At 33.1% G+C, this 12,917-nt stretch overlaps 1 protein-coding gene across 2 annotated transcripts in view; it reads left to right on the top strand.

Moving 5' to 3' along the window:
* Nucleotides 1–55: 55 nt before the first annotated feature.
* ATP6V1A (ATPase H+ transporting V1 subunit A) overlaps nucleotides 56–12,917 on the top strand; it is a 68,663-nt gene continuing 55,801 nt past the window's right edge. Inside the window, exons 1-2 of one of the 2 annotated variants that reach the window (XM_079155411.1) lie at nucleotides 119–212; nucleotides 6,641–6,703. The gene's annotated coding sequence lies outside the window, so the exon portion shown is untranslated. Of the gene's footprint in view, nucleotides 213–6,640; nucleotides 6,704–12,917 lie in introns of both variants that reach the window. The other variant, XM_079155412.1, reaches the window with a different exon arrangement.

Consider the following 12,917-nt stretch of genomic DNA (forward strand, 5'->3'; position numbering starts at 1 on the left):
AAACAAAAAAAAAAATGTGGAAGCGATCCGCAGGTCCAAGCTCCCACCATACAGCGGCCTGGGATGGGGAGGTTGCAGGGCGGAGCTCAAGGTCACGTGACTGGTTAGACTCGCCCCGCCCCGCCCCCTTGCAGCTGAGGACTTCGCCTCCCGCAGTGACAGAGCCTCTGGGTCTGTGGTCCGTACAGTTTCTGCACCTCGCGCCCTAGCAGGTGAGCGGCGACCGGTAACTGGCTACTGGTGGGATAGTAGAAGGGAGTGGGAGGAGACAAGGGAGAATGTAAAGATCGGCCTCCAGCTTGTGGTTTTCTCCCCGCAGTCGCCCTGCACTGGCAAGGAGCTTATTTCTCCAGATATCTTGACCCCGACCCCTCACTGTGATTGTCCCGCTACCTGCGATTTGAGGTATTCACCTTTTCCGGGGTTGAGAGTGAGTGCGGCCATTACGGTTTCCTATTTGGAATGTTTGATGCTACAGGTAGTAGGATTGCTTCAGTCTTTCCTCGGGGTCTGCAACACCCTCCAGGTCCCATTCCCCAAATCTCATTCTTTGGCGAAGCCCTCACTCGGGTGAACAGGAAGGCAGGAAAAACCCTGGAGGCAGAGGCATCTGCGGTGAAACAGGCTTGGGAGGTAATGTCACTGATAAGGCCCTCACTGCAGTCACTGAAAAGCTTCCTTCCGAATGTGCTTTCTCAGTAATTCTAAGCGTTTATCTGACATCCTTGCTGCAGAGGTTCTCTGGATGTCCATATCCTTCGGGTGGGACTAAAAGGGTAAAAGCAGGACTCTCCTTTTTCTTCTTCGAGAGGATGCATAGTTGAAGGAATAAAGATATGCTGGCTTCAAAACAAGGGTGTTGGTAATGCGACAGTCTCTATTGAATGGAGAGACGCAGAAAGATGGTGTTACCCTGTCTTGGTCTGCAGGAGGCCCAGGCTAGCTTATGGGAAAGTGACTAGGTTTTCCTGAAAGGGAAGTAATTCTTTGGGAACTGATTGGACTGGTCGTATAGTCAAACAAAATTTATTTAACCATAACTTTAAAAACGAGAAGATAAAATCAGGATATTGCTGGCTCTGTATTTTCTGCGTTTGGCACTCTTTTCTTTTTGCCATTTCTCCTTAAAATCTACTTAATTGACGCTCCCAATCAATACCTTGACCAACTTTGTGGTAAATTTGAATTAAATAAAACATGTTTCTCCTTAGCTTTTCCCAATGATGAAGAGTATTTTGTGAAAATACAGAAATTGTTTTGCCTTGATTTTTGCCCAACCCAGTGCTCTTCCATTTAAAATACAATGCAGTAGCCAATGTTTTGACCCTAAATAATGTACTTTAGGAAAGAATGTGTTCTAGTTTGGGGTTAAACTCTTTTATTTGTATTGCAAACTCAGAAAGTTCTTGTTCTTTTACATTGAAAGACCCTACCAAAAATTACAAATTTGATTTTTGAAGTTTGAATTACATTTAATATGAAAAATCATTCTGAATTAAATCTTATAGTTTTCTAACCAGTGTAATTGAAGAATCTCTTAAGTCTTGAGAAATGAGGAAGATGGAATCATCTTTGAGTGGTGAATGAGGCTGACTTATTTTTGTTTTTCTGTATCTTCCAAATTTTCTACAAAAAAAAAAAATTGAACTTGTTTTGTTAAGGAGAGCTAAAAGTTAAACCTCTTAAACGATGGCAAGATAGAAAAACTGGCCTATTGATGTTCCGTACTAGAAAACAAAACCTTAATGATTCTTGATATTTACCCAAATATTAAAGAAGATCACTATTGTCTTTTTTGTACATTTCCAATTTTAGCATTTTATACTTATAACCTATACTGGACAGTAGCACTACCCACTGATATGTTTACATAGCCATGCCTGTTAACAGATATGAAAATATTTTTGTTCATCTCATTTTTCCAGAGTAAGGTTCCCTGATCTTTAGTGGAGAGAAAAAAAGTAGTGTTGCTTCCTTGCCCAGATGACATCACACCAATAAGGAGAATTCTTTTAAGTGCTCTGGAAATCCAAACCTGTTCTGTCCAGATACACCAGAATGGACAAGAAAAAACCAGCTAAAAAGCAATGCAGTACAAGAGGGGAAAATATCAATAGGAAAGAGCTTGAATGAGTCTGCAGTTTTATTTCACAATTCTTCCAATTTCAGGGAACTTATGAAAGAAAGAACTCAGACCACTGATGAAATCTGGAAAATTAGCAGTATGAATTGGTGACTAAAGTGCTGCAGAGGTTGAATGTTAAAAAAAAAAAAAAAAAAAAAAAAAACTTTGACTTTATATATAATACACACATAGAGGATTTGAAGTTTGGAAGACATTTCTAAGATTAGCTTTGACAATTTAGGAGTATTACATATAGAAATTTTAACATCTATTGAGGAATTGTGTTATAATTCACTATAAAACAATACATAAGGGTTTTTGTGTTAGGGCCCCTGATACCTCTTGTTTTTTGCAGTGAGGTCATTCTCATTTTCACTGCCTTCATAGATTGTCATAACCACGAAGAATATTTCCTTCCCCTGTGGGCAGAGGTAACCAAACAGTCCTACAGACTACTACACAATGTTTTTCTGTTTTTATTTCTGGCACATTGCTATTTGTTGAGCTGTTCCTCAGTAAGCCTTAAAGTTCCTAGGAGTTCAAGGACTGTGTCTTTATTGTTGTGTCTTCTGCACAAGAATGCTGAAGTGCCTGAAAGGTACTTATTAAATTGTTTATTGAGTGAGTGCTGAACAGTTAAGACAAGGAGATTAAACCACTTTTTAACTCTTGGAGAGCTTAGCTCCTTCTAAGATCATATACTTTTAAATATAAGGTATTAGCTTTTAAATATGTCAGTAATAATAATTTTCCAAATCATGATCAATAGAATGGAAACAAACTTCATATAAACTTTATTAGTGCAGTGACCAACTTATATTCACAGTATGTATATTTAATAAAAGATATGGTTAACACCCAGATATGGGAGGGAAGTAGGGAAGAATAAGTTACATTAAATAAAAAAATTAACCACATTAGCTACAAGTGAAATAACACTAGACTAAAAGTAAGAGGATCTTCATTGAGCTCTGCCACCTTGATTACATGCTACATGCCTTTGTTGGGGGTGCTGGTTTCAGGTTTGATATTGAGGGTATTGAGAGTTGTTAGTTCGGATGAGCTGACTCTAGATAATCTATTTGAAAGTATTTTAAAAAGTAAGTGGTATGTGAATATAAAACATTGTAGTACATCTTTACATGAATAGATTTTCCAAGCAAAGGCCTGGGTTTAGAATCTCACACTAACTCTTAATTGATATACAACCTTGGGCACTTTACTTAAGTAAGGTTATTTCCTCAAGTATAAATCTGTCCCATAGGTGCTGTTAAATTAGATGAGTGTACAGTGTCTAGTACACACTTGTAAAGGTTTTTTTTATCTTTAACTTTACTGTCATCAACTTTGATTTTATGTAACTGAATTTCTGAAAGAGATTTATAATATCCTACAAGACTTGACTAATGTCTATTTTTGAACACCAGGTTAGATATGGTGAAGGAAGTAGAATATGAAATGGGGTTATTAGGGAAAAAAAACGAAGCAGAAAAAATACACTTCTAGTAAAGTTTCTTTCTTTTCCTTTTCTTTTTTCTTTCTTTCTTTCTTTCTTTCTTTCTTTCTTTCTTTCTTTCTTTCTTTTTTTTTTTTTTGAAATGAGGATCTCATTTCACTGTGTTGCCCAGACTACTTTGAACTCCTGAGCTCAAATGATCCTTTTGTCTTAGCCCCTCCAAGAACTGAGACTATAGATGCACACCACTGTACCCAGCTTCTAACAAAGGTTGTAAAGCAAATTTATTAGTAGGAGCTGAGAAATATCAGCAAAAATGCCCCCTATTTTGGCAATTGTAGTGGTTTAGTATTTTCTGTATAAAGATTTTTCAACACTTGTGGTAATTAATGTGTGGACTCAATTTAAGGAGACAGTTCTTCTATGTCTAATTTTTATTCCTGTTATGGATGATAGAAATATATTGTACAAACTGTAAAAACTATGGTTTTATATCTTATTTTTATCCTCATGAAATAGACAAAGGAACACAAGGAACCATGGAGACACAAGCTAGATAATATTTTTCCTTTTCTAAATTAATACAGGATTAATAGTTTTGCAATGGAGAATATCAATAAGTTAAACAAAAATTAAAATATTGCTCCTTTGCTTTAAGGAAAGATTTTATTAAAAGATTGAGTATTCTTCTGAATGTCAATTCTCTGTTCTTAAACTAAAATTATAATAAATGAATGCATTCATTTTATAATAAGTTTATTATAATGACCAATAAGAATGTTTTCCTTTAATTTCTGTAGAGAATTTTAAAGTTTTACTATTCTTTTTTTCCTATTGTAAAATGAAGAATCTTTAGGTGATATAAGTATTTTCTAAGTAGCATGTGTATATAATGTGTGTATATTATACAATATAGTATATATAGTAAATATATATATATATAAAGTTCATGTGTATACAGATACAACTGAAATTGATTTATATCTTCATAGTATGAGGTCTTTTCACCGGAAATTAAAACTATCTTTAAAGTTAGTTGTTACTATGTATTAAATTATGTAATTGTGTATTTGAGATACCCCTTCCTGTCCATTTTTCTTTGTAGTTAGCTGTATTACATTTTACAATGATAAGTAGCTGCCTTTAAAATTGATTTATTTTCAGATTTGAATTCTTGCATCTTTTTTTTTTAATTCTTACAACCTGCGACTTTTTTGTCACCATTATTTTTGGTATCATTATTATGACTAACCAACATTTTAGTTTTGAATCCTAAAGCTATCTGTAGAAATTATTGTTCTTATTTTGCAGATAAACCTTTTTATTAAAAATAAGGTGAGTAGTGAATGATATAATGCAAAAGAGTTCCAGATGTGCTTAAGCAATGAAAAGTAGCCAGACTTCATGTTTTCTTTTGGTTATTTCTTAGCTTAATTTTTAAAAAATGTTTGTTTAAAGGCAAAATAGAGGCAGGGCATTGTGGCACATGCCCATCATCCCAGCTGTATAGGAAGCTGAGGCAGGAAGATTGGGAGTTTAAGACCAGCCTTTACAATATAGTAAGATCCTTTCTCAAAATAAAAAGTATAAAAAGGGCTGGAGGTGTAGCTTACTAGTAGAATGCTTATGTAACATGCATGACGCCCTGCCTTCACACACACACAGCACACATACCGTGTGTGTGCAAACAAAGGCAAACTAGAGAAGGCTAGATTGGGAAATACTTGTAAAATTGAAGAAAGGGCATGTGTATGTATAGTAATGACTATATATACTGAATGAAAAAAGTTGGAAGGAAATGCATTAAAATGAGGATTTTTAGGACATTAAGAAAGTTAAAAATTTATTATGTACATCTATATATTTGATTTCTTATAAATTATTGCAAATAAGCTTTGTTTAATATGGAAAATGGGAAATTAAAACATTGAATTATTTCATCTTAATTACATTAATATCTTAAGTGAAAATGTTATCCATATGTTATTTATTTTTTAGCTGTAGATGTATTATTAAAGTATGTAAGTTCAGTAGAATTTTAAAAATCAGAAGTAAATTCCAGTATATATAGGAATTTGCTAAATGATAAAGCAAATTCCAGTAGGGAAAATAGACACATGTATATGATAAATATAACTAATTCAGTTTGTCCATCTAGAGAAAAATAAAATGGAGCCAGTGCTTTGCAACATGTGCAAACACTATTTCAGACTGATTGAAGACTGAAATGTAAGCGATAATAAAAAATTAAAATATTAATCTTCTCCATGTTTTATATATGCAATCTAAACTAAGGCAGAAAACCTAAAAATTATAAAAGTAAAAATAGACACATGAGTCTATAGAAATGAAGAATTCTTCAATGGTAATAAGGACAAAAGTTTGAAGTACTTACATGAAGAATTAACATTTGTAAGAACTCTTATTAAATTAAGAAGTTCACCTGATAGAAACATAAATAAAGCATGTGACCAGAAGTTAATGGGGAGAATATTCTTACATTCTGTAAGTACGAATAGTAACCTTACTAGTAATCAATATATTATCAATGAAATATTACGTCTCTGACTAGCAAAATTAAGTGATAAACCTACTGCTAGTAGGGATGTACAAGGAAGGATTTTTCTCACAAAATGCTAGTGGAAACATAGATTATTACAGGTTTTTCTTTTTAGTAAATAATCAGATAATGTCTGTTAGTATTGAAAATACATACTTTCCCATTAATCAGTCTCCCTCCATGGAAACTTTTCCTTACAAATAAAAGCACCAATAATTAAGCAAGTGTTTACATGAATGTTGATTGCTACAATGTGGGTAGTGGCAAAAATGTAGAAGCAGGGTAATGCCTGTTAATAGGGGTATTATATAAATTATGACACATTATGGAATGTTGTGAAGTCATTCAATGATAGCAGTCAAATCTATACTGATTTGGAAGTATTTCTATTATGTATCTTAAGTGATAAAGGCAAAGTATAGAGAAATGTGTATAATGAGATTTCATTTTTACAAAACCCTTTGAAAACACACCATGACTTTTGTATATGTTTATATAGGTTGTTACATTGAAAGAAGAAAATAAACAAAAAAGGAAGGAGAAAGAAAGGGAGGAAGAAAAGGTAGTGTATCCACCATAATATGCATATAAAACTACATGTTTGTACGAGTCTGTATATGCAGCGAATTGCAGGAAAGGATATCATCAGATTGTTTAGTGGTTGTCTCCGTGGTTAAATGGGCATTTCAGGTTATTTTTGTTTTCTTCCTTGTATTTTTCTTTTGTTACTTTGTTTTGTTTTCTGGGACCCACCCAGGGGTGCTTAACCAGTGAACCACATCCCCTGCCCTTTTTTATATTTTATTTAGAGACAGGGTCTGGCTGAGTTGCTTAACTGCCTCAATAATTTGCTGAGGCTGGCCTTTAACTTGCCATCCTCCTACCACAGCCTCCCAAGCTGCTGGGATTATAGGCATGTGCACCACGCCCAACTCTTTGTTACATGTTTTTATTTTTACAATGAACATGGAGTGTTTCTGTGATTAGGGGAAAAAAAAAAAAAAAACTCGTTAACATTTTAGAAAAGAAATACAAGGCCAGATCAGGAAAGAAGGAAGTAACAAAAGGAAAAATATCATTTGAAATGGCCAGATGACTCTTACCTGAAACTTTTTTTTTTTTTTTTTTTTTTTTTGGTTGTCTTAGGTATAGAGAGGAAAGTGAATAAATTGTCCTAATAACATCATAAGTTATCCTCAGTTTTATGTATATAATAACTCTTGGGTATCCAGTAAGTGTCATGAATTACTATACTAGAAAATGATAGGCATTACCAGATAAAGTTATAAATTGACATTTTGTTTTTGGTGTGGTATTAAGTGTTCCAGAAATACTTTCTGCCCTGGTGATACAGAGCATGTTGTACAAGTATAGACTGTATAAACTGATTTAATTTTATGACGGAATCATTATAATAATAGTCCAGTTTGGGTTTTGTCAAATAAACTAGATTTTTAAGATTAGTTTTCTTTAGGAAAACTTGAAATAAAAATTAAAGAAGCAAAATTTAAAGTGTTAACAATATTTAAATAGTTGATTTTCAGTCTTTTAAAAGAAGCTGAAGTGTTAAAACATTATTCAAAGCCATAATAAAAATGGCTGGTTTAGAATTGGGTTTTTTGAATATTTAAAATAGCTGCATTTGTTTTTTTCTATTACTATTTTCCCCCTTTTGCATTACCATTTTATTTATTAACTTAATTGTATATGTCTTTATTGTAAACTCTACAAATTTCTTCTGAAGTCACTTAGGGTATATGTAAACCAAAAGTAATTGTAGAATATGTTAAGAGGCAACATAAGAGGTTAAGGGTTCAAGTACTGGCACCAGAAAGTGTGGGTCAAATTCTGGTTCTTAGTAAAGTGACTTTGCAAAAATTACTTTTTATCTTTCTGTACTGCGTTTTTCTCATTTTCAAATGAAGGTAACAGAAGTTTTCTTCATTGAGTGTTGTAAAGATTAAATGAATGATAATATAATAAAAGTGATTAAATAACTGATATTTATGAGCTATATTAATATTTGCCATTAATTTGCTCAGTTAATTGGGTATATATATGGTTTTATTTTTTAACTCAATTGTTTTAGGAGTCATTGAATCATTCAACAGTATTTTTGAATTGGATAATATGTGTACAAATGTGGTATAAGTTATATATTTAGATAATTCTGTTTTCTCCTACTGTCCTGTATCTTCAGCTTGCCCCCGTGGTCACATACTTGTCCACAGTATTAGTACCTATCCATATTATTTTGAATCTTCCTTTTTTCACTTGGTATTATCTTGGAAATCTTTCCACATTGATAGAGTTAAAGCTGCCTCATACTTTTTATAATAGTTAAATATTCAGTTGTACTAATGTATCATCATTATGGAGATTACAATGAGATTATTATTCAGAGCTTATTCCTGGTCCAGGTACTTTTCTTAATACTTTATTTGTATTTACTCATTGAACAACCTTCTAAGATAGTTAATATTTTTATTCCCATTGAACAAGTGACGAAAATTAGGCAAAGGGTGGTTAAATTACCAACAATGTAACACAGCTCATAAGGGTAGGAATCAGGATTTCAACCCAGGGAGTCTCTTTACAGAGATTGCTGTCTTAATAACCACTAAACATACAGCCTTTTATATCACAAGGTAAGCTATTCTTCGTATTAACAGACATTCCAAACTTTTTTTTTTTCAGTACCAATGATTTAACCCAAGGACGCTTAACCACTGAACCACATCCTCAACCCTTTTTTTGTGTGTTTTATTTAGAGACAGGGTCTCTCTGAGTTAGTTAGGCCCTCACTGAGTTATTGAACTTGCAATTCTTCTATCTCAGCCTCCCATGTCACTGGGATTACAGGTGTGACCACTGCACCCAGCCCATTCCAATCTTTTATATAAGAAACAGTGATGTAATGAATGCTTTGTTAATAGAACATACATACTGTACAAATACAGTAAATCCCTAGAAATGAAATAGCTGGATCAAAGGATGTGTGCCTTTCGGTAGATGTTGCCAGATTGCTTTCCCATTTAGGAGTGCACAGAATTCAGCTTGGTCCTCAGTAATTTGCTGAACTTTGCCACTTAGCTTGAGTTTTTAAAGAATGAATAACTGAATCCCTTTAACATTTCTAGTATCCCTGAGTTGTGTGCCATCTGTCATTGTAGGTTATAGTCAAATGTGATCAATGCAACAATGTCAGTACCAGAACAAGGCATGACATTTGGACTTATTACTTTTAAATATCATTAAGTAGTGTAGATATAACTTGAAATGCTCCTCATGTGACTTACACATTTAAATTCTATCAATTGTGAAAGACTTTAGACTAATAGGGAATTTGATTTCCAATTAATATGACCATTGAGTATACCCGTGAGCCAAATGTAACTATGTCCTTTTTTGTGAAAAATCAATTGTCAAAATCCATGAGTTCCATTTTTAGGTGATACAAATTAAGAGAGTGAGAAACTTTATTCAGATGAGTTACAAAATGCACAAATTATGTTAAGTGAAATACACTTGTGTTCAATACCTTCTATTTCCTTTGTTTCCAGAAAGAAAAAGAAAACCACTTCTTATAAATCTAAGCAGGTTGATTGAACTCTTTAGTGTGGTCAAAAGGGAGACACTTAGAACTACAGAATCTGCTCAAATTCCAGGATAGTATACCAGCAAGCGTTTGTGCATTTACAGTACCTCCTATTGTTCATAGTTGTGTGTGTTTGTTTTAAATATGACCTCATTCTCCTGAATACACTGTATTGTGGATAAGGAAAGGTTGGGGAAGTAGCTGTTAATAGTCAGAGATAATTAGGCTGTTGATAACAATTATTTATTATAAAATAATTCTGTCTCAAATTTGAGCAGCATAGAACAACAGGAAATACCTGTCTCCATCTTCTAAAGGAGCCATTGAATCATATCAGTTTTCATGTCCAAAATATTAGAGCTTAGCTTTAGTCTTAGAGGAGAAAACCTTCTGTGCCTCATGCCTAAGCTTTTGTAAACTATTATGCCCTACCCTGAAAATACTGAACATTGAACATTTCAGATGCATATCTGACTGCTGTGCTTCTGTGCTATTAAGGGACTGTGGAACTGGACAGGACAAGAGTGTGCCCTTGTTAAGGAGTCACATGCATTCATTTTTAAGAAGCAGACCAAAACTCATTTGGTTTGTTTTTATCTGTTTCCCTGGGGTTAAAAGGTGTTTTGTTTTGTTTTTTAAATCAATTCCTCATCGGCCATGTAGTCCTTTATAACTACTCTGTTAGTTGACAAGAAAAACAAAAGTAAATATGTATTTCACTATAAATATATGCCCTTAGAAGAATTGTACTGCCAATATTTTTTGCTTTTTTTTTTCTCTTTTGATACCAGAGATTAAGTCCAGAAATGCTTTACCACTAAATCACATCCCTAGTTCATTTTCTTTGTTTATTTTGAGATGGATCTCAACTTAGTTGCTAAGGGTCTTACTAAATTGCTGAGGTTGGTCTTAAACTTGGGATCCTCCAGCCTCAGCCTCCCCAGTCACTGGGATAATAGGCAGGCTTCTCCATGCCGAGCTTAATACGTTGTGCTTTTTTAAAAAAGAGTTCTGTCAAGGTTTAATTGAGTTCTATTGAACTTTAAATTGAGTGCATTTAAAATGTACAATTAGATCTGTTTCGATGTATGTATGCACTGATGAAACCATCACTACAATCAATATGTTCATATTGAACCATAACTATCAACCCCTAAGAAACAGTCCTTGTACCTCTTTGTAATCCATTCCTTCCATACTTCCCCAGGCTACCACCACTAATCTGTTTTTTATTACTATAGGTAAGCCTGCATATTAAGAATTTTTTATAAATGTCACTTTTTGTTTTTTGGTTTGCCTTTTACAGCATAATTGCTTTGAGATTCTCTGATGTTTTTACATGTATTATTGATTTATTTCCTTTTATTGCTGAATATTCCTTTTTATGGAATATCACGATTTTTTATCCATTCACCTGTTCATGGATATTTGATTTGTATTTATATTGTTTGACCATTATGAATAAAGCTTCTACAAACATCCATATAAAAGTCTTTGGACATAAGTTTTCCTATCTTGTGGGTAAATACCAAGGAGAAGGTATGACTGAATTGTATGGTAGGTGTATGTTCAACATTTTAAGAAACTGCTAAACTGTTTTCCAAAGTGATTCTATCATTTTACATTCCTACTGGCAGTTTATTAGAGTTCTAGTTGCTTTAAATCCTTGTTAAGAACTTTCAGCCATTCTAATACTTGTGGAGGACATTTCATTGTGGTTTCATTTGGATGTGTTCGGTGATTAATGATGATAAGCATATTTTCAAGTAGTTATTTATTATAAATATACTTCTTTGATGAAGTATATGTTCAAATCCTTTTCCTATTTTAATTGGATTATTTTCTTATTGAGTTTTTAGAATTCTTTATTCAGAGTACATGTCATTTATTAGATTCATGTCTTATAACTATTTTCTCTCAGCCAATAACTTAACTTATCCTTTTAACTAACAAATGTCTTTTAAGGAACAGAAATTTTTCTGTTGTCATTTTGGGGTATTTTTGTTTGTTTGTAGTTTTGTTGTTCTTATTGTTATTATTTTGGTGTTCAAACCCAGGGATACTCTTATCACTGAACTACATCCCCAGCCCTTTTTATCTTTTATTTTGAGATATGTCCTGGTAAGTTGCTAAGGCTAGCCTCCAACTTGGTATCCTCCTGCCTCAGCCTCTTGAGTAGCTAGGATTAAAGGTGTGTGCTATCATGCCTAGTGAGGAACAGAAAATTTAAATTATCATCAAGTCAAAATTTATCAATTTGTTGTTTTATGAATTATCATTTCATCTAACAATGTTTGAAGAACAGAAATTTTAAATAATCATGAAATGCAGTTTACCAGTCTGTTTTTTCAGTATTGTATATGTCAAAGGAAGTTTTATATATAGGTTTGATGTTCAGGTCTACCATCCATTTTTACTTAATTTTTGTGTAATGCAAAGTATAGATTGAAGTTGTTCTCTTGCTTATTTATTTATTTATTTATTTATTTTTGCATTTACATATCAGCTTTTTCTACCACTACTTGTTAAAGATGATATACTTTCTCCACTGAATTTCCTTTGGACTTTTGTCAAAAGTCACTTGTCCATATATGTGTCAATCTATAGACTTTTTGGGTTAATAAATGTTTGTAAAATTTTAAATAATACCTAATACTAGACAGAATAATAATGATTAGACTTTATCTGTTTAATAGTTATTTGTTATTTAGCATTCATAGCATTAAATAAGAATCACTGAAGTTATTAGTAAAATTATAACATTAAAATTTTTAGTAAGTTAATAAATTTAATAATATTTAATTTTTTCTTAATATGTAAGAATACATGATAATTTTTTATCTCAGAAAGTCATTCTGTGCTGGTAATATTTGACTTCAGTCTTGGCCTTAGGAAAATACCAGTTTTTAGAACCATGGTTATTGGCCATTAGACTCCAATGTATTTTTGGTGCATTTCTAAGGGGTTCTGTCAGTTTTCACTAAGGAATGTAGAGTTCCTACCACCCTCCTGTCTCCCTCCCCACTGTGACCTGACAAGAACCACTGAGAGGAGGGAAATTTTATTTTTGGTCATGGTTTCAGAGATTTAGTCCTTGAATTGACCAACTCGATTGCTATGGACCCAATGTGAGGCAGAAAACAGAAAACATCATGATGGAAGGGCATAATGGAAACAG

Source organism: Sciurus vulgaris (assembly GCF_902686455.1).
Source record: "Sciurus vulgaris genome assembly, chromosome: 10".
Classification (NCBI taxonomy): Eukaryota; Metazoa; Chordata; class Mammalia; order Rodentia; family Sciuridae; genus Sciurus; species Sciurus vulgaris.